Genomic DNA, 19832 nt, shown 5'->3' with positions numbered 1-19832 from the left:
TGTAGGTTCATGCTATGAGTTGGATAGCTACTTTGATACCATAGCTGAATAGCATACAAATGGCAGGAATTAAATACATGCTATACTGTACAACTACACTCCTGCAGAGTTCAGGAAGAATTAATTGAGGATAAGATTACATTTTATTTCAATAGAAATACATAATGTCCCTTTTAAGTTAGGTTACATCAAAGTGACATTCAGAGTCTGAGAAGTGTCATTAATGGAAAAAGTCATCTAATAAGCTGGAAACTGTTTTATTCTGGTCGTGATTAAGGTTGTCTTGTCAGGACAATCTGTTGTATTGACATTTTTCCCTTCCAGTACTCCAGTTTTAACCGCCCTTGAAGCATTGGTGGTTATGACTACCCTGTCAAATTTTTGCCTGCAAATCTGCAACAGCAGCAGAAACTAGAACCCAGTAAAAGCATATTCATTTGCTTTTATCTACCAATTGTGAAGCCAAAATACATTTTCTTCGACAATGAACATCCCATTTTTGTCACAAGACTATATGATACAGGTGTATCATCATTTGTGACCAGGCATATCGTGGATGTAGAATTGGCAGGTCGTACTTCTGGCAGCTAAGTAATAATAGATCTTATTTGATTTTATTTTGTTGGATAATCACAACAGGCACCTGGGATAGCATCCATAAATTTATAGATGTGAGGCATGCATTAACCTATATTGGCTGGCTGGCCGGTGCAATATAGTACATGTGTTTGTTCTACAAACCTGATACAGATCTTTTAGTCACACCGTTACACACTGTGAAGAGCTCACTGCTGAGGTGAAAGAAATGTATCATCAGTGAACAGAGGTTAATGCAGATGATGCTGTTTTATAAAGGACAGGCAGAGGGATGGACTCGCTATTGTAACTTATAGCTGTTGTCTTTTCTAATTAGCTTCATCAGTTTCACATGGAAAACCAACCATTCACAGAGCTTGAGTAATGCAAACAGGAATTGAATTCAAGTTTTTCTTTATGGGCCCAAGTCAATCGATGTAGAACCTGATCTGATATCTAAGGAAAGGTGGTTTACTTTGTTAGGATCTCATGGGAATATGTAAACCAAACAAATCAAATTTGACTGAACATAGCCCAAATGAGAAATTACTGAATGAGGGCCCAGATCTTCTGGTTGGCAATGATGCTGGGTTTATTGCTGCTGCCTGACCTTTTTGTTCTTTTTGATCCCAACTAGATCAGCAATATTTCAGTGCAGACTTTCATAGGAAAAACCAGTGAGCGCAGACGAAGATGGGTGAAGAGAGGACACTTCCTTTTTTTCCAACATTAGTTGCATTGAGCCTGTTTCAGCTAAACAAAATAAGTAGGAGCCATTTGCTGACTTATCCCTCAGGGCAATGCCTTAACAAATCAGGGTCAAGCTGCCTGGTTTAAATTTCAGACAATACTTCGCAGTTAACTATCAGTCATCAGTGGTGCATTTTCCACAGCAACAGCACTTGCCAACCATTCAGCACTCTCTTCACACAGTATAAATTGTTGTTTTCCCCTTATTTTGGTATTCTAGCGAATGTGCTGAAAAGTGCAAGATGAAAAACTTAGACATGCCTCTTTTTTCAGAAATATTCATGACTATTCATAAATTAACAGACAAGTTGCAATTGGCACAAATTATAAATCACACATGGTCTTTGTGGTATTTGCTATTCTAACTCAGACTTTCTAGGTGGTCCCACTCCACCTGTATGGCTAACATTTTCAGTCACAAAATTCTTTCAAGCTTGGGCATTCCTAGGGCAGAATTCCACTCTCTTTCCTTCAGGGACTTAGTCAATTCTCCACAGGCAGGAGTGAGCAGGTAAACAGGGTTTTGTCCATTCAAATTTCTATAGAATGGCACATTTCTTTCTGGAACATTCTCAGCTCCCATTGGTCATAGTAGCATGGATTTACCATTACCACCTTTTTTACCTTTGCTTGGTATGTTGATTCTTGGCACTTGGTCACTCAGGAGAAAAAGAAACAGTAGCAGCAGTCCTAAACACACTTTCCGACTGCTCAGGAATCCAGCTGTTTGACTTGGTTTGCTGAATGCCTCCTCACTCCAGTTCTTCCCTTTCATCTGTTCTCTCTGCCACATGGCCTCTGTATTTTAGCTTCTTTCCCATTGATACTGCTTCCAGGTCAAGGATTGCCACAGGGACCAGTATTGCTTCTTATCCAAAAATTATAATTGATCCCTTTACAATTGACAAACTCTTAAGTCCTTTCAAACATTTTTTAAAGTTACAGGTTCCCAAAACATTCTAAGATAATTACCAATCTTCCTTCCTGTTGCTACTTCTGGGTCAAAAGTCATCACAACTTAATGATGCCTTTCAGTATTATGCTTAAAGATTACAAATGATTGTGTGGTACTCCCTCAGAGCTTTACTCATCGTTTTATCTGCATGCTTGTGCCACAGCAGGAAACATATTTTGAGGAAGGTTTTTAGACACCACAGGCCAGGAAAGGAGGCAGGCAGGAGCTAGAAATAGTGCCATCGGCCAGACCATTTTCCCAAAGGGCGCAAAGTCCATTTGGCAGAAGAAGAAGAACAACAGCTGCATTTATACAACCTCTAACATAGCAAAACATTTCAAGGCAAAGGCATTTAACAGAAACAATCACATACAAAAATTGACACCGAGTCTCATAATTCCATAACTTAGGGCCTTCACAGCTGAAGGCACTATCACCAGCAGTGGCACAATTAACATTTGGTTCTGGAAATTGAGCAAAAACAGGAATCCCAGTAAGAGCCAGGTAAAAGCACATAATAATTAGGGTTGGAGATGGGTAACTTACAATCTAGGTGCCCTTTGGTACCTTGAGGAAGTAGCCATTTTGGTAATGTTGCGAGTTTGTAACTGTAGGCCCATGGCCATGAGGTCAACTACAAACAAATGTCCTTTTCTACTCGGGACTTCACTAACACGCACTGGTAGTTTCTCTATTAAATGATTCAGGAAATGTAGAGGTCAGAAATGTTTTTTTAAACTACAACTTTTGTTAGCTGCAGGAGCATTATTCCAAATTAGGATTTCTGTTTGGATAGGTTTCCAGTCTATCTTCAATTTGTAGATGCAGAAACCTGATTTTTCTTTCTATTCTTTCATGGATATGAGCATTGTTGGCAAAGCCAGCATTTGTGGCTCATGCCTAATTGCCCCGGGAAGGTGGTGGAGATCCACCTTCTCACGTCGCTGCAGTCCATCTGGTTTAGGTTCATGAACAAAACTTTTTTTTACTTATTAACAAGAAATACACATATGCTTAAAAAGCAACTGCAGCACCTTAAGAGCTACAGGAAGGCATAGCTTCCTGACTCCTGAATACTCCAAGCTTCAATCATCAGCCCATGAATATATATACCAATCTCAAATTGTTCAACTTGAGGTTGTTGCACTCTGGTCCTACCACTTTGATGCCGATGGAAGATAGAGCCAATTTGCTTTAGGGTTATGCTCTGTAGTTTTCATCCCATTTTTCTTGCCTTTTGGTCTTCGTAGACAAATAGAGGATCTGGTTCAAAAACTTTGTCAAAATCAATTTGAGCCTGCAAAGTGAAGCATAAAAGTAGCTTAGGAATTATTCTGGTTCTCCTTTTACTGTCCTTTATAAGTGGGTAAGGAAAGAAATAACTGGGCTGTGATGAAAGTTCTCCTTAATGACAAACTGGCATGGGCAATTGACCTGCCCCGACCATTTCATGGAACGAAACATGATTCCAACTTGCTATTTCTGTTTACCAAGATGAAAATTATTATATTTCTCAAAAATCTGGAGATAAAGTCACCATAATCAACCCTTTGACTTTGGCCAACACTCTTTGGTGCAGTACTGAGGGAATGACACATTAAACTGACACACTGTCTTCCTTCTCAAGTGATGTGAAAACTCCCACACCATTGTTTCAAAGAAGATCAGGATGTTCTCTCCTGTCCTTTCCAATATTTATCTTTCAAATAACATCACTGAAACATATTACATGGTGTGGGATCTTGTATGCAAATTGGCTGCTGGGTTTCCTACATAATAACAGCAGTTTATTTTACTACACTGGCTGTAAAGCACTTTGGGATGTGCTGAAATTGGGAAAGCTGCGGTATAAGTTCAAGTCTGCTTTCTTTTTACCAACTACAGGACCATAGAATTTTTCAACACAGGAGTCAAATTAGCCTATTGCCTCTCTGCTGTTTTTTTGCTAGAATAATTCAAAACTAATCCCACTGCTCTGCTTGCTACCCATAGCCATGTACCTTTCCCTAATTCAAACATAGCAGGTGAGCTGTTTGTCAAAGAAGCATCAATAGGAAAGATTTCCTCTGTGAACTAGGAGTAACAATATAAGAAATTATTCTTTTCCAAAAAAAAGGTTTGTGATATAGTTATACATAACGCACAAAGAAAATCTTTTTATACAAGGGAATATGATAGATAATTTATGAATTTTACTTTGAAAGATGCTGCTGATATTGTAGGACAATGTATGGCTGCTTAGCATTGGTTTTTATGACTGGTACAACTAAAAGAGGGCTATTTCGAATTTCTTGTGGTCAGAAATCATCTTGGCAATTTCAACACAGGAAATTGCCCTTTGGCTTCTCATTTCCATGTCTCTGCACTTTCCCTATGCTCATTATTTTCTTAAAGCATCTATTAATTCCTTCTTTAGATATAGTGATTAACTCAGCTTTAACGGATGTGTGATTCATTCTATATGCTAACTTCTGAATTGTATATGATTTATGAATAGATTCCACAAGGAATCATAGAATCGTTATGTTACAGAAGGAGTCCATTCGACATGCCAACTCTATGTAGACCAGTTCAGTCAGTCCCATTCACCTGCTCTATTCCTTTAGCCCTGTTTATTCCAGGATTCCTTAACAAAGTCGGTATAATGAGTCATACCCAATGATTACACATTTGTAATGTCAGGACTCATCATGCTGAGATGAAGTGCCTTTTCCTCCGTTTAGCCAGCATGATACTAATCTTTAAATACCTATTTAGACATGTTTTGTGGGACAATTAATTAAAAGACATTGGCTAAAAGCGCTGACCTGATGTGTTTAGCAAATTAAAGATACACTGGAGTTTTCTACCAAGAAACTGAAGTTTTTTGTCTGAAAGAACACAGGAATCCCTTAGGTGGACTTTTAATAGAAAATTAATGAGTATAGGCAGCCTGTGTCACATGAAACAGGTGTGTTTCCTTTAATCTGACACCTTTTTTGCTGAATGGAATCAGAGTAGCATATATTGAATGTAATGAACTGGTTGATCAGCTTTCACTTGAGCTGATTTTTGCTTTTAACTCTTGTGAACCCAAATTCTTCAATAAATATAGCATATGATCAAATGATAAATGCAATAATGCAGTACACAATGCTGAAAACCTGAACAAATATATTTCAAATCTGAGCTTCTGATACAAATTCTCATATAGTTTATGACTTTTGCATGTGATATGTCGCCAAAACTTTTATGAAGATTTTTTTTTAAATGCTAACTTAAATAGGTTTGATGCTTTGTTAATGATTTTTATTTTTAGTAATGTTGGTTTTGCCTTTGATCCCTCAACTGTTAGTGACAAAATATTTAGAGTATTTTTTCGACTTCATTATTCAGGGGGTGGGGGGAAAGCAACAATTTATGCTTAAAAATTGCAGTTGAGACAAATTTATGGCTGGAAAACAGTCTTTTACTGAAATATAAGGTACTTCAAATATTTTAATGCTTGCTGAAGCCACTGAATTATGTGGCTGAGGACAAGCATAGGAAAAAAATTGCTTGCAATAAAGAGATCTGAACAAATTAAACAAAGGATCTAAGGAATAGCAAATACATTTATTTGTATGTAAGTCTAAGGTTATCAGCATGGGAACAGGTGGGCAAAAATTGGTTAAAGGTGAGAAATACGTTTGGATGTGATTATTAACCATTCACGAAGTGTCCATTTAATCGGAAGCTGCCACATCAACACAAGTCTCATGGAATAATGGGATGTATCTTTGGGCATTTCATAAGTCAGAACAAGTTATTTTAACCCCTCTAACTTATTGTTGAGGCTACATTTGAAATTATTTCTCCCCTTTGTCCTGCTTTCCATATTATTGCTGAATTGCAGAGTTCAAACGAAGTGACAATGGTTTCAGGAGTAAAAAGAGACTTGGTTCAATTTAACAGATTCTTCATGTTTCTTAAATAAAAATCCATCCCCTATGCTGAAAGGAGAATTCATTAATTTTGTAACCAATTTCAATGCCACATGGAACTGCCTTTTTTGATCTCTTCTTGCGCTTGAAGCTACTTGAATTTTGTAGTTTACAGGGACCTATGTTATATGACGATTCAAACCCATCCTAATTAAGTCCATTTTAGTCCAGTCTGGATTTAGACCAGTCTGGTTGTCAATTTTGGAGCGTCTTAGCTAGAAACAGTTTTTGTTTACTGTACTATCACTGGTGTTTACTTTTCCAGACTTGTCTCCTATTTATCAGCATCCAGGCACTGTTAAGCTACAGCTTCTGAGTGAGTGAATAGGTTATTCAGGATGTATTTGTAAAGCATTTCATTGAAATGTTACCAAGTTACAAAAAAAAGGTCAAAATGGCAGGTTTCCACAGAGAATTAGCTGTAACATTGACAATAGCTAAGATGAGAGGATTTTTTTTAAATTAGGCTAATAGTGGAGTTCTGTATATTGAAAATGTTTGCCTGTTTCCCTTTGGAACTATGGCAGAATTTTACATTCGGCGTGCGGGCACATGCCCGTTAACGCCGGAATATAAAATGACATGCGATGACGTTGGGCTTGCGTCCTGATGTCATCGTGAAGTCGCGCGATATTTAATTCGGGTGAACGCCGGAGTCGGCCTGCCAATAATTGAAAGAACTATTAAGGCTATTAACCAGGTAATTTTCCTGAATTTTATGCTGCCCTTCCAACCTTATGGTTGGCTGGCAGGCGGAAAGGCCAAGGAGCCTTTACGTTCTTTAGGAAACCTCATCCGCGAGCGGGATGAGGTTCCCTGAAGCTATTACAAATTAAATTAAAAGTTTCATTTGAACTTAAATATGTCCCATCTCATGTGACACCGTCACATTCACAAATGGTGCGCTAGGCTCGGCTCTCCCTCCTCCTCCTCCCCCTGCACAGGCAGCGCTCAGTGCTGCCACTTGCGATCCACACAGGGCGGGCCTTAATTGGCCCGCCCGCATGAAATCGTGGTGCAGAGCCAACCAAGGGCAGCGGTTGGCTCCGCGACCATTCCTGCCTAGTTCACCCGATGAATGGAAAATCCTGGCCTATAAGTTTATCGAAAGCGCATTTGCGGATCTAGACTGCATGAGGATGAAACCGGAAGGACTCCACTTTGCATAAATATTCTTTCTTGCTTCAAAATAGGAATCTGTTCTGCATATCTACTATTGAAAGCAAAGTGTGAAACCTTGACAATTCGCTGAAAAAGAGTTACATGAACAAACAACTGATTAGGAATGAGATTGAAGACCTGATATGAAATGGTGGCAACGTTAATGAAATGCTCTGTGGAACACTGTTTCCTAGAGTGATGGGGCTTTGTGTAAGCAGAGGGCAGTTGGACAGATGCTGCCGATTGTAATATTAGATTGGTATCCTGGCATTTCACTTAATTACTTTAGAGGTCAGGAGAAATGTTGATGTTGTGCTCTATCTTCCTGGAGGTTTAATTTGTGGCTTTCTGCTACCCTGAGAAGATTATAAATTGGATTGAATCTATGATTTTACAGATTGTATATGACTTGTGGAAAGAATGGGATTAACAGATAAAGTGACTTTTTGTCACTGCCTGTTTTTATTTTCTTTAATGTCTATGTTACTTCACATTATTGTGCACCAGAATTTTGACATTCAGATATGGTGCATTCAGTGTTAACTTTATTTAATTACTGTTAATATGCGGCTAGTTTAATATAATTAAACACCTAGCTGTGTTATTTCACCCAAGTTTCAGTTTCCATAGCAATGTAGCCAAATCTTTTCTTCTAATTGCACAAAATGCATTCTACAAAGGTTTGTTGTTGGGTTATCTGCATCCCAATCACGTCATAATTGAGAAATAGTAAATCACCATGCAAAAGTTTCAAGTTGGTAAAATTTGGGTTTTCGAGACACCATTTTCTTTATCAGTTTTACAGCATTTCCTGTGAATGAACCCTATCCCCAACTAACATGGAAATAACAGTTGATCTGTTCTTGCAGATGCTACATAACCCATGTCTAACAATTAACACACTTGCAGTTAATGGAGTATCTCATTGATATTCATCTCGGAACGAAGAGAGAAAAAAATCAATTTTGAATTATGGAATAGTACAGCATAGAAGTAAAGGCATTTTGCAACATTGACACTGACATTTGCAACAGCTTACTGAAGAGTGATCCATTTAGTCCAACGCCCTTGTATATCTCTGCAGTTTTTCCCGTTCACATATTTCTCTCATTCCCATTTGAAGCCTACTATTAAATCCAGATCCTGCACACAAATAGATGGTGTACTCCAAATCCTAGCTACACACTGCCTAAAAAATACTCATTGCTTCCAGTTCTTTTGCCAGTCACCTTAAATCTGAGTCCTCCTCTACTTTTTGACCCTCATCCATTGAAAAGTTTCTCTTTACTTACTCTTTCTATCTATTTAAACACCTCGATCAAATCTCTTTTTAGTTTATTTTGGCGAATACCACTAAACATTTGACTGATGCCATATTATACTAGATCAATTAAGCAAAATATTTTAATGTGCTGCAAAATGAGTCCTTTTTTAATGAATAATCTTGTTTTGCAATTTTAAAATACGATGATACTGCCTTAACAGAAGACACCGTGCAGTAGTTTCTGCAATAGTAACAATATCCTTTGTTTTGAGAAGACAACGGTATAATTACATTTGAAGAAGCAAGCGCTTATTTAATAATGGTTCACACTGAACAACAGAATCTGGCAGCTTAAAGTCCTTTACTTGCTTAACCCTTGACTAGATACTGCCATGTTTCTTCATAGAAAATAGGTGATTTTCTGTGACCTGCTTGTAAGAACATGGTTGCAATGTCTAACAAAAAATGCTGAAAAACACTCAGCAGGCCAAGCATCAGCTGTGAAGAGAGGAGGTTAGGTTTAACATATCAGGTCCATGATTTTTTTCTCATGGTTGTGTTTAGTTGCCAAGTTGGAGCTGTGTGTAACATGCCCTGTTCCTTTAAAATGACTGCTCAGCAATCTGTTTGGGTGTGTGGTTTTAAATAGGCACAATTTGAAGTAAATTAAAGGCTAATTACTGTTGCTGAAGAATATTTTACAAGATTGGTTGCAAAACCTGGGCTCTTTCCTTATGGGAAAGGCCAAGTTCAGGTGAACTGTTATGAATTGATTTTTTTTCTCCATTTCTATTTCATTATTTAAAGTTGTTTAGTTTGTTGCTGTCTCTACGGCATTTGAGCTAACCAAGTCTAAGTAAGTCAATGTACACCCTGTGCAGGGAGGGTAGATTGTTTCTTGGTTGCGTATTCTGACCAAATACCTTACGTGGGCAATCTGTCTTAGCATGATTCTCATCCTTGAAAGCTTCTTCCACATTTGATCAACCATCCTTTTCACATGAGAGATGGTGTTTACTCTCTCTACCATCTGCTGCTAATCACTGGGGACAGCTGTTGGTACAAGGGCTCAAACCTTCCTGCATCTTCTGATCGCTATTTTCTGATTGCAGTGCCACTTGGCCAGGACCATCACATGAGCTTGTATTTTTTCTGACTAATTATGCCCCTGAGTTATCATATGTAAATTTTCAGCCTTATTTAACACAGGATGCACACAACCCACAGACATAGCACAACAGCAATTAGTCCAGCACTTACAGCCAGGTGACATTTACAACTTGAACAGCGTGCAACAGGCAATAGAACAAACCCATCTGCAATTCTACTGCAGATATTTCTAATATATCAATAAAATAGGTCAATATGTATGTTTAGTGCAAAGTTGAAAAAAAACTGGGCAAACGTCAAGATATGAAACTTACTTCACATAAATTTTGTATCATTCTAATTCCAAATTATGGAAAACAAGTTCAGTCCCACTTTTAGGGAAAACACAGGACATAAACCGAGCCTTGTATTTTATTTTATGAAACCTTAGTTTGAGACACAAATATGCTAATTGGCTGAAATTTATAAATGACAAAAGGTTCCCTTTCATTAGGCACCAGTTCACTGTAGTGTTTCATATCAAAATACATATGAAAAATCTTGTGAATTGGTGCATTTGTGGAGGACTGCAGTATTATTTCCAACACAAACACAAAAATTGCTGGAAAAGCTCAGCAACTCTGACAGCACCTGTGGAGAGAAAGACAGAGTTAACGTTTCGAGTTCATGTGACTCCTCTTATTATTTCCATACACATTAAATCCGGAAACTTTTCATCTTTGTAATCCACAGGGCCATGATTGATTATATTCCAACCAAACATTTTCAAATATAAGCACATTGTTGTACAAATAGGATTAAATATTTAATTTTATTTTCATGCAGATTTATTGTCATTCTAAGATTATGATTATCTGTCATTCTTCTTGGAGTGAGTGACCTTTCTTGTATCCTAATCATGTTGACATTATTTTTATGATGAGATTATTTTTATTATGAGATTATTAGAGATGGGTATTAAATTAAGTTTTTCTTTTCTATCAAAGCTTAGTGGGTTACCATAAGCAACATTTGGGCATTTCAGGACATGCATTCAGCCTTACCCTTCTTTTTATTAAGTTATAAATGTTCAGGATGTAAAATTGTCCCAAGTAATTAGACATGGATTAATTGGGCTGTGCCATCATGGTAAATATCTTGCAGAATACCTTATGCCACTTATTTGTAAAGGGAGAAAGATGCAATGAAAGAATTAGCTACATTTTACTACATAGCAACTGATTAGCCACATGAAGAAATTAAAAGGGAGATGAGAAAAAATCTTTCTCAAAGTAGAATGTGCAATTCTCTGCCAAAAGTTATTGTCAGTGCAGGGTCCATAAATAACACCAGAGCATTAACTAGTTGCTTGAGGTATAGAAAAGATTATGGGGAGTGAGCAGGTAAGTCAACAACAACTTATGTAGCACCTTTTAACATAATGAAGCATCCCAAGGTGCTTCACAGAGACATGATAAGACAAAATATGACACTGAGTAACAAAAGGATAACCAAAAGCTTGGGCAAAGAAGTAGGTTTTAAGGAGTGTCTTGAAGGAGGAAAGTGAGGTAAAGAGGCAGAGGGATCTGTTGAAGGAGGAAAGCGAGGTAGAGAGGCAAGGGGATCTAGAGAGGCTATTCTAGAGCTTAGGGCCTGGGCAACTGAAGGCACAGCCACCAATGGAGGAGCAATTAAAATCAGGAATGCTCAAGATGCCAGAATTAGAGGAGCAAAGACATCTTGAGAGTGTTGTGCAGCTCGAGGCGATAACAGAGATGGGGAGGGGTGAGGTCATTGAAAGATTTGAAAACAAGCATGAGAATTTTAAAATCAAGATTTTGCTTGACTACAAGCCAGTCTGCAAACACAGGGGTGATAGGGAAATGAGACATGGTGTGAGTTAAGGCGACGGAAGCAGAGATTTTGTATGATTTCAAGTTTACAGAGCATAGAATATGGGAGACCAGAATGCTCTCTTGAGAAATTGTTAAGGGCTTTTTTTTTGGTTTTCAGGGGTACCAAAGGGTAAAGCCTCTATTTTAAAGGATATTAAAGAAATAACTTGGTGCTGGGTAGGTGGTCAAGAATCCATCATCAATTAAACAGTTGTCCTCATTTCCACTCCCCCCCCCACCGCCCCCACTGCCCAACCCCACCCTTCCACCTCCAACAAACCCAGTCATCCTACTTCAGTGGCTGATATTAAAGCAACCTCAAGGGCTGGAGGCCTGGTACATCAGGCTCTTTGGATTGACAGCCAAAAAGAAGCTTGCATATAGCAGAAACATTTAAAGAAAAACCTAAGGGGAACAAAAACTAAATGTTCCCCACAATATTTTTCTTCCTCTACCCCAGACCTCTCTACTTTAAACTTTACTCACAAAATAATTTTTTAGACAAATATAAAAGAGGAAGAAAGCCACTGTAAAGGATTTAACCTTTTTTTTGGTTTTTTTTAGTTGGTTTTGTTATTTTCGTTCCAGCAGTAGCTTCTAAACTTGAAAGCCAGGCCCAGGATGAAGGTTTTAGAAGGAAAAATAAATATATTTTTTAAATGGTTGGGGAATAATATAAATAAATAAAATAAGCTGCAAGTGTGAAAGTGAGCATTGTTGCCTGTCGCATACATCTCTCTCTCTCTCCTATTTCCCCCCCATTTGCACCACCCCAACCCTCACAGCTGGAGCCACTTTACCTGCACTGGATCTGCCATTATCCTGTCCTTCCTCTTTTCTCTGGATCTGTTGTGGCAGAGCCAAGGTCACAATTCTCTTCTTTCTCCTCTATATTGAAATAGGAGGGTTCATGTAACTGAGGGAGGGGTGGGGGTACTGGTTATTTATAAATTTTAATAAAGACTCGTCTCATAGCATCCTCACCAGTGGCTGTCTGAAGCAGCCTGCTCTCCTTCAATAAAAAAACAAATTAATAAAGTATTGTTTAAAAAAATTCCAAAAGAAGAGCAAAAAGAGCCGACTATCCATTGACTCCCAAGATCTGAGATTCTGCTCTGAAGAGAATTGTTTCCATCTCTTTCTCTTTCTCTTCAACTCAGAAACATTTTTTTTCTTGCCTTCAGTTCTCCTGTCTGTGCCATGTTGCTGCTCTAGCTCCTCCAATCCCAGGTTCTCTCATGCTCTTGTTGCTCCTCCAATCATAAATTCTGTTTTTGGAGGAGCAGCAAGAATGGGAGGGAGGGAACCTATTTGAAGGAGCAGGGGCAGCAGCATGGGAGAGATAGAATCTGTGATTGGAGGAGCAGTGAGCGTGGGAGGGACAGAACTTGTGAGCAATTGCACCTCCAATCACAGGTTCTGTCTCTCCGATGTTTGCTGCTTCGACAATCAAACTGTGTGTTTTCCTGCTCTCAACAAGATGCTTGTGAGTGCAATTGTGCAGCCCCGGACCAAGGAGGAACCATAATGTAAAGAAATATTGTATGGGGGCAACCTTTCTTGACTTTTTTGCCTCGTCTTTGCTTATTCACAGGTTACTTGTGATGTTTTGAGGATTAATTTGCCTGGCGCTCTTGTGTATTTTGAGCCCTGGACTAGAGGTAATGAATATTTTAGCAGCAAACGAGCTGAGATGGGTGGAGTCAGGTGATGTTACAGAGGTGGAGCTGAACGTTCTTGATGATAATGAGGTTGGAAGATCATCACAGGGTTAAATATGACACCAAGTTTCAAACACAGTAGTTTAATTTCCGACTATTGCCAGAAAGAGGAATAGAATTTGGAATGGGCACTGAAAACAATGGCTTCAATCTTCCCAACCTTTAATTGGAGGACCTTTCTGCTCACCCAATCTTCCGGTTAGCAGCCTGATAATTCAGCAACAGTGGAAAAGTCAGCTAAGATTAGGGGCTTATGAGGACAAAAACTTTAAAGGATTGATGCATGAAATCATATGTTTCTGGACTGTGACCTTCAATGATTCTATGCTGCAATCATGAAGACTATAAAACTGCTGAGTTTTTCAAGCCTTCTGCTGGAGAGGCTAATCATTATGACAATGGTACCTTTTTAGCAGACGCTACCTGCAGACTGTCAGCAGCATGAAGAGAGAGCTCCTCAATGCACCAGTAATATTCAATCACTTATCTTCTTTCATAGTTTAATACATTTTTTACACCTTTGAACACATCTACAAGTAGTAGTTTGTACTAATTGCATTAAATCTGTGATATTGTCTGGATGAAACTTTGGTAAAGTAGTGTAGTGGTTACAGTCTGGACTAGCAATCAGAGATAATTTTGGTAATTTATGGGCTAGGACCAGGAAAGTTATTATCAAAATTGTGGATTATTCTAAAAACCCAACTGGTTCACTTATGTCTTTCATGAAAGGAAACTAATCAACATGATCTGGTCTAACCATGCATGATTCCAGTGTCATACAATATGATTGAATTTTAATACCCTATGACTGGCCTTGCAAGCTACTCAGTCTCTTCAGAAGTGGTTCTTTACACTATCAATAGTGACCAGAGCTTTTGATCAGGAGAAGATGCAGGCAGTTCTGGCATCTCCAGCTATCCCTACAAAGATTTTCTCCCTAACATTTGAGAAGTGTTGTCCAAGTTGGGAGAGCTGCTCACAGGATATGTAAACAGCAAATGGCATTTTATTCATGTCACCCAGGTTCATCCATTGCCATCATTTGGTAAGTCCTGACCCACTTGGAGATCATTAGTTGGAGGGACTAGTTAGGTGGATTTAGCACTCCAAGCACTCAACATTCAACCAGACCATGCAGTGTCATTACTTAGTCTTGGGTCAAGCACAAAAGCATGTGTTAGGCAGTGACCAAATCCAACAAGAAAAAGCCCAAGCACCTCCCTGGCCCACCATCACCAAGCCCACGCCATCCACATCCTGGAAATAAACACTGCCCAGAAATTTAATTGGACCAGCCATTTTAGCAACATGGCAATAAGATTAGGGCAGAGGCTGGGTACACTGGTTCAAAATTCTGATCACTCCAGATCTGTCCACCATTTACAATGTTTAAGTCAGGATTGTAAATGAATTTTCCCTACTCATCTGGCATCGGAAACAACACAAAAAAATGCTATATTCTGCAAGTTCCCATCCAAGACAGCATCATCCTGATTTGGACATGCACCATTATTCATTCAGTGCTTGGTCAAGACCCTTGTATCCCTTACCCAACTTTATTATGGCACCATCTACGTAAAGACTGAGGAATTCAAGGTAAAGACTCACCACCATCACATTCGAGAAATAGGAATGGGCAATAAATGTGATATCGTCAGCATTGACCAATCCCAAGAACAAATTTTTCCTGCTATTACCATTGTGGTTCTCCAATCCCTTTACTGTATGCACAGGACACAGCCTGAATTTGAAACTTCCTATTAATACAGACTTAACATGATCATTGCGTGAACAAATGAAAGTGGCTCACATACGATTAATTTCCAGTCAGGTAACTTACAGCTGAAAGGAAACAAGAGCTTTAAAAAATTGCACTCCCCTAGATTCAAATCAAATGCCTTAATTATCTCTGCAACCACTTACAGCCTGACAGCCCCTTGTGAGCTCAATCCTCTAACTCTTGTCTTTAAAGAGGGAACTTTTTTCCTTCCTCTTCCCCCTTGCTTTTGGTAGATTTGTCTTCAGCCTCCTAGACTCCCATGGTCTGGAATTTCCCTCCTCAGCCCCACTAGCTCTTCTTTCAAAACTCTCCTTAGAACCCGCTTTTTTCACCACACTTTTGGTCACCTGTCTCAATGTCTCCTTCTTTTGGCTCATTGTCCAAGATGCTGAATATATTCGAGGCTGAGACAAGACAGATTATTGATCTCTTAGGGAATTGAGGGACATGGAGAGTGGGCGGGAAAGTAGAGTTATGGTGGAAGATCAGCCATGATTGTGTTGAATCACAGAGCAGACTAAAGGGGCTGTATGGTCTACTCCTCCTGCAAGCCTACCTTCACTGATAAATGTATGTATTGGGTTTTGTATAGCCTCATTGCACTACAAGATTGGCCTCATAAGCAATCTTGTATATAGGGCCCTAACTATTAGCTCACCTTGCAAGCACAATGCAGAAATTGAGTGCATCAAAGCTATCCGACAGGACAATGGCTATTCTGATTAGATCATTATTTGCTGTGTATCGCACAAATTTGCAAAAGGCCGCCACTTTCGGGCTTGAGAAGTGCCTGGCTTGCCTCAAATTACCCTGCAAAGGATCTCAAATTTGAACAACCGGTTAAGCAAGCCATTTCATGCTGCTACTATGCAGTGGTATTTTCCATTACTAGGGATGCTGCCAACAGAACAAAAGGTGTTTTGCCTACCACAGAATTGACAACGTCAAGCCCGTATGTCCCTATGATGGGTTGATCAAATCAAACAAAATGTCCTTTTGGCTGTTTGTATTAGGTAGAGTGCAAACCACACGGAACCAGCCTGCATTTGCAAGCCTTAAAACAAAATGCCTACTGCTAGATGTGATTACATGATAACGGCAGCACTTGCTGAACAATCTTTAATACACTAATAGTTATACAATAATCAGTTTAAGATAATCAGTTGAGCTCAATGTGGCTTATTTATGCTTGCTAGAAGCAGCATACATTCATATGCAGGGGCCCATTTTCTACAAACAAATGGAACACTTTCAAGCCTTGCACCTTTTTGAAATACTTGGAAGCCTAACAAATTTGATTGAATTTTTTGAGGAGGTGACAAGGTATGTAGATGAGGGTAATGCAGTTCATGTAGTTTATATGGTTTCAGCAAAGCCTTTGACAAGATCCCACATGAGAAACTTATAAAGAAGGCAAATGCACACGGGATACAGGGTAATTTGATAAGGTGGATTCAAAATTGGCTTAGTTGTAGGAGACAGAGGGTAGTGACAGAAGGCTGCTGTAGTGACTGGAAGCCAGTGTCCAGTGGCGAACCACAGGGATCTGTGCTCGGTCCCCTATTATTCGTCATTTATATAAACGACATAGATGACTATGCGGGGGGTAGGATTAGTAAGTTTGCGGATGACACAAAGTTTGGCCGGGTGGTTAACAGTGCGGTTGAGTGCCTTGGGCTACAGGAAGATATAGACAGATGGTCAAATGGACAGGTAAGTGGCAGATGGAATTTCACCCTGAAAATAGTGAGGTGATACACTTTGGTAGGAGTAATTTGACAAGGAAGTATTCAATGAATGGCATGGCACTAGGAAGTTCTGAGGAACAAAGGGAGCTTGGCATGTGTGTCCATAGATCTCTGAAGGCGGAGGGGCACGTTAGTGGGGTGGTGAAAAAGGCATATGGGGCACTTGCCTGTATCAATTGAGACATAGATTACAAAAGTAGGGAGGTCATGTTGGAGTTGTATAGAACCTTGGTGAGGCCACAGCTGGAGTATTGTGTGCAGTTCTGGTCGCCACATTATAGGAAGGATATGATTGCACTGGAGGGCGTGCAGAGGAGATTCACCAGGATGTTGCCTGGGATGAAACATTTAAGTTATGAAGAGAGGTTGGATAGACTTGGGTTGTTTTTGTTGGAGCAGAGAAGACTGAGGGACGACCTGATCGAGATTATGAGGGGCATGGACAGGGTGGATAGGGAACAGGTGTTCCCCTTAGTTGAAGGGTCAGTCACGGGGGGACATAAGTTCAAGGTGAGGGGCAGGAGGTTTAGGGGGGATGTGAGGAAAAGCTATTTTACCCATAGGGTGGTAATGGTCTGGAATGCACTGTCTGGGAGGGTGGAGGCGGGATGAGCACTTGGCACGTCATTCAAGGCTATGGTAAATGGGATTAGGTAGGTCAGGTGTTTCTCATGTCGATGCAGACTGGATGGGCCGAAGGGTCTCTTTTGCACTGTGAGATTCTGTGATTCTGAATTGTTGTGATCATTTGAAATTTGGTATTCTTGCCTTTGTCCTGATGAATACGAGACAAAGTTTCAGCAATATCATGCTCCTATATTTCTTAGGCTTTAATGTTCTTGGATCAATACAGACTGGGATTAAGCTTGGACTTTCTTGTCTATATGGTTAGCACTAGCAACATATTGAACTTTTATAGTGGTTTTCATATGACAAATCCAATATATTTTGTAAAGTATTGAGCCATCTGAGGAAGTGGCTGAGGGCATGTTTTGAGGAAAATTTTAAGACTATGAAGAGATAGGAAGGCAGAAGAGTTTGGGAACCAACAGTCAAGAATGTGGGGGCAAGGAGGCTGAAACCCATTTTTTTTTGCTATAGTGTCACATAGGGAACATAAAGAAAAGGTCAGGTCAAAAGAGCAAATCCTGGGGCATTGGTTTAGAGAAGACTATAGAGGAAGAATGAAGCGAGGGAAGAAAAGTCGAATATCAGGTCAGTCTGACAGGACACAGAACCTAGTAGAGGTTAACAAAGAGAGAAATCAATGGAATGCAGGATGTAATCTGGCAAAAGGCCAGACCAGGTATTCTTCTCTTTACTTTAAAAATCTATCCTATTTTATGTCACATTTGTTGAATGTTGGGGCTTTTGACTGGCCTGTCAATATTGAAAAATTCAAGGATTGAGATGATCAAACAAGTGACGAATTGTAAATCTGTTTGAAAACATGGAACTGTTTTTACTTTTGAGTAAAATACAGAGACACACAACTAACCTACTTTTGATCACTGAATTTTTTTGGCTTTGCTTTATTTCAGATGACTGAAGGTTTCTTGCCTTCCCTGCCTTCAATACATTCTATATCCTCCCTCCTGCTTGTTTACCTTGCTTGATTTCAAAATTTAGCTTGTCTTTTTTTGAAAGAAATCAAAATCACAATGAAAAAAAAAGCTGTCTGCTTTTCTCTCCATTTTCATTCTCTCCCTCTCCCCCCACCTCCTCCCCCCACCCCACACACACACACACACACACACATACACACACACAATCTCACTTTCTCTTTCTACTTCAGTCTCATAGCTGTTAGAAATTAGAATCTCTGACTCACAAGTGACGAGTATTAACCTTTTAACAATCAACAAAACATAAGTGAGTGGGGCTCTGGAACTCGATGCCTGAAAGGATGCTGGAAAAAAAATCCTCACTGCATGAAAAAAAAACCTTTGAGATGCACCTGAAGTGCTGTGCCCTACAGGGGTATGGACCAAGAGCTGCAAAGTGGGATTTGGCTCGATAGCTATTTTTCACTAGGAGTAGATGGGCATAACGGCTTCCGTTGCTCTAAATTTTCTATGGGCAAAATTTCCCCTCCATTGGAGGGGGAAGTGCATGGGCGGGCGGCCCTATGATCAGTGCCCCCGATCAGGGGAGCGCCGCCATTTTTAGTGGGCGGGCCAATTAAGGCCCGCCCAGCATGACATCCACAGGGAAGCCCTATGCGCTTCCTGTGTGGGTGGGGCGGGGGTGGGGGGGGATTCCTATAATCGGAAGTGCGCGAACAAGCGCTCCGATCTCCCTGAAGCTAAATGCTGCCTCAGGGAGATCGGTTCCCAAAGTAAAAAAGCTGCTGCAATGTAAATTTCATTTACCATCCATGTCCCCTCATGTGACAGTGTCACATGAGTTGGGACATGGACATAACTTTAATTAAAAATGTCTCTTAATTTTTTGATTCAGCAATGAAACCTCATCCTGCCCATGGATGAGGTTTCATGCTTTTTCAGGTGGCAGCCAGTGCTCCCAACCTGCCCGCCAATCTAAAGGTTGGACGGGCTGGTCCACTAATGAGCTGAATTGCTTTTTGAATGGCCTAAATAGGCTGTTCACAGGTCGGCAGGCACCCCCGCCAACCTAAAAATGCAAATGATGCAGGGTGACATCGGGAGTCACGCCGGATGTCATTCCGCATCATTTTATGCGTCGGTGAGCGGGCCCTGCCCCCACTCGCCGACGGGAAATTTCTTGCCTATGTTTCTAAGTTGAATTCTCTCTACTTTTTTTATTGTGTGTTTTGTATTTTAGCAGTTGTCATCATAGGAACTTTTGTATGTTAAGATTAGTCATTTTGTTACAAACCCAACAGTCTGGTCATGCAATTAGGGTTGTTGGCAGCTTTGGAAGATACAAATTGTTTATTAATCCACA

This window comes from Carcharodon carcharias, chromosome 11 (genome assembly GCF_017639515.1).
Source record: "Carcharodon carcharias isolate sCarCar2 chromosome 11, sCarCar2.pri, whole genome shotgun sequence".
In the NCBI taxonomy this organism is placed as follows: Eukaryota; Metazoa; Chordata; class Chondrichthyes; order Lamniformes; family Lamnidae; genus Carcharodon; species Carcharodon carcharias.
Note: the sequence above shows the minus strand (reverse complement) of the source record.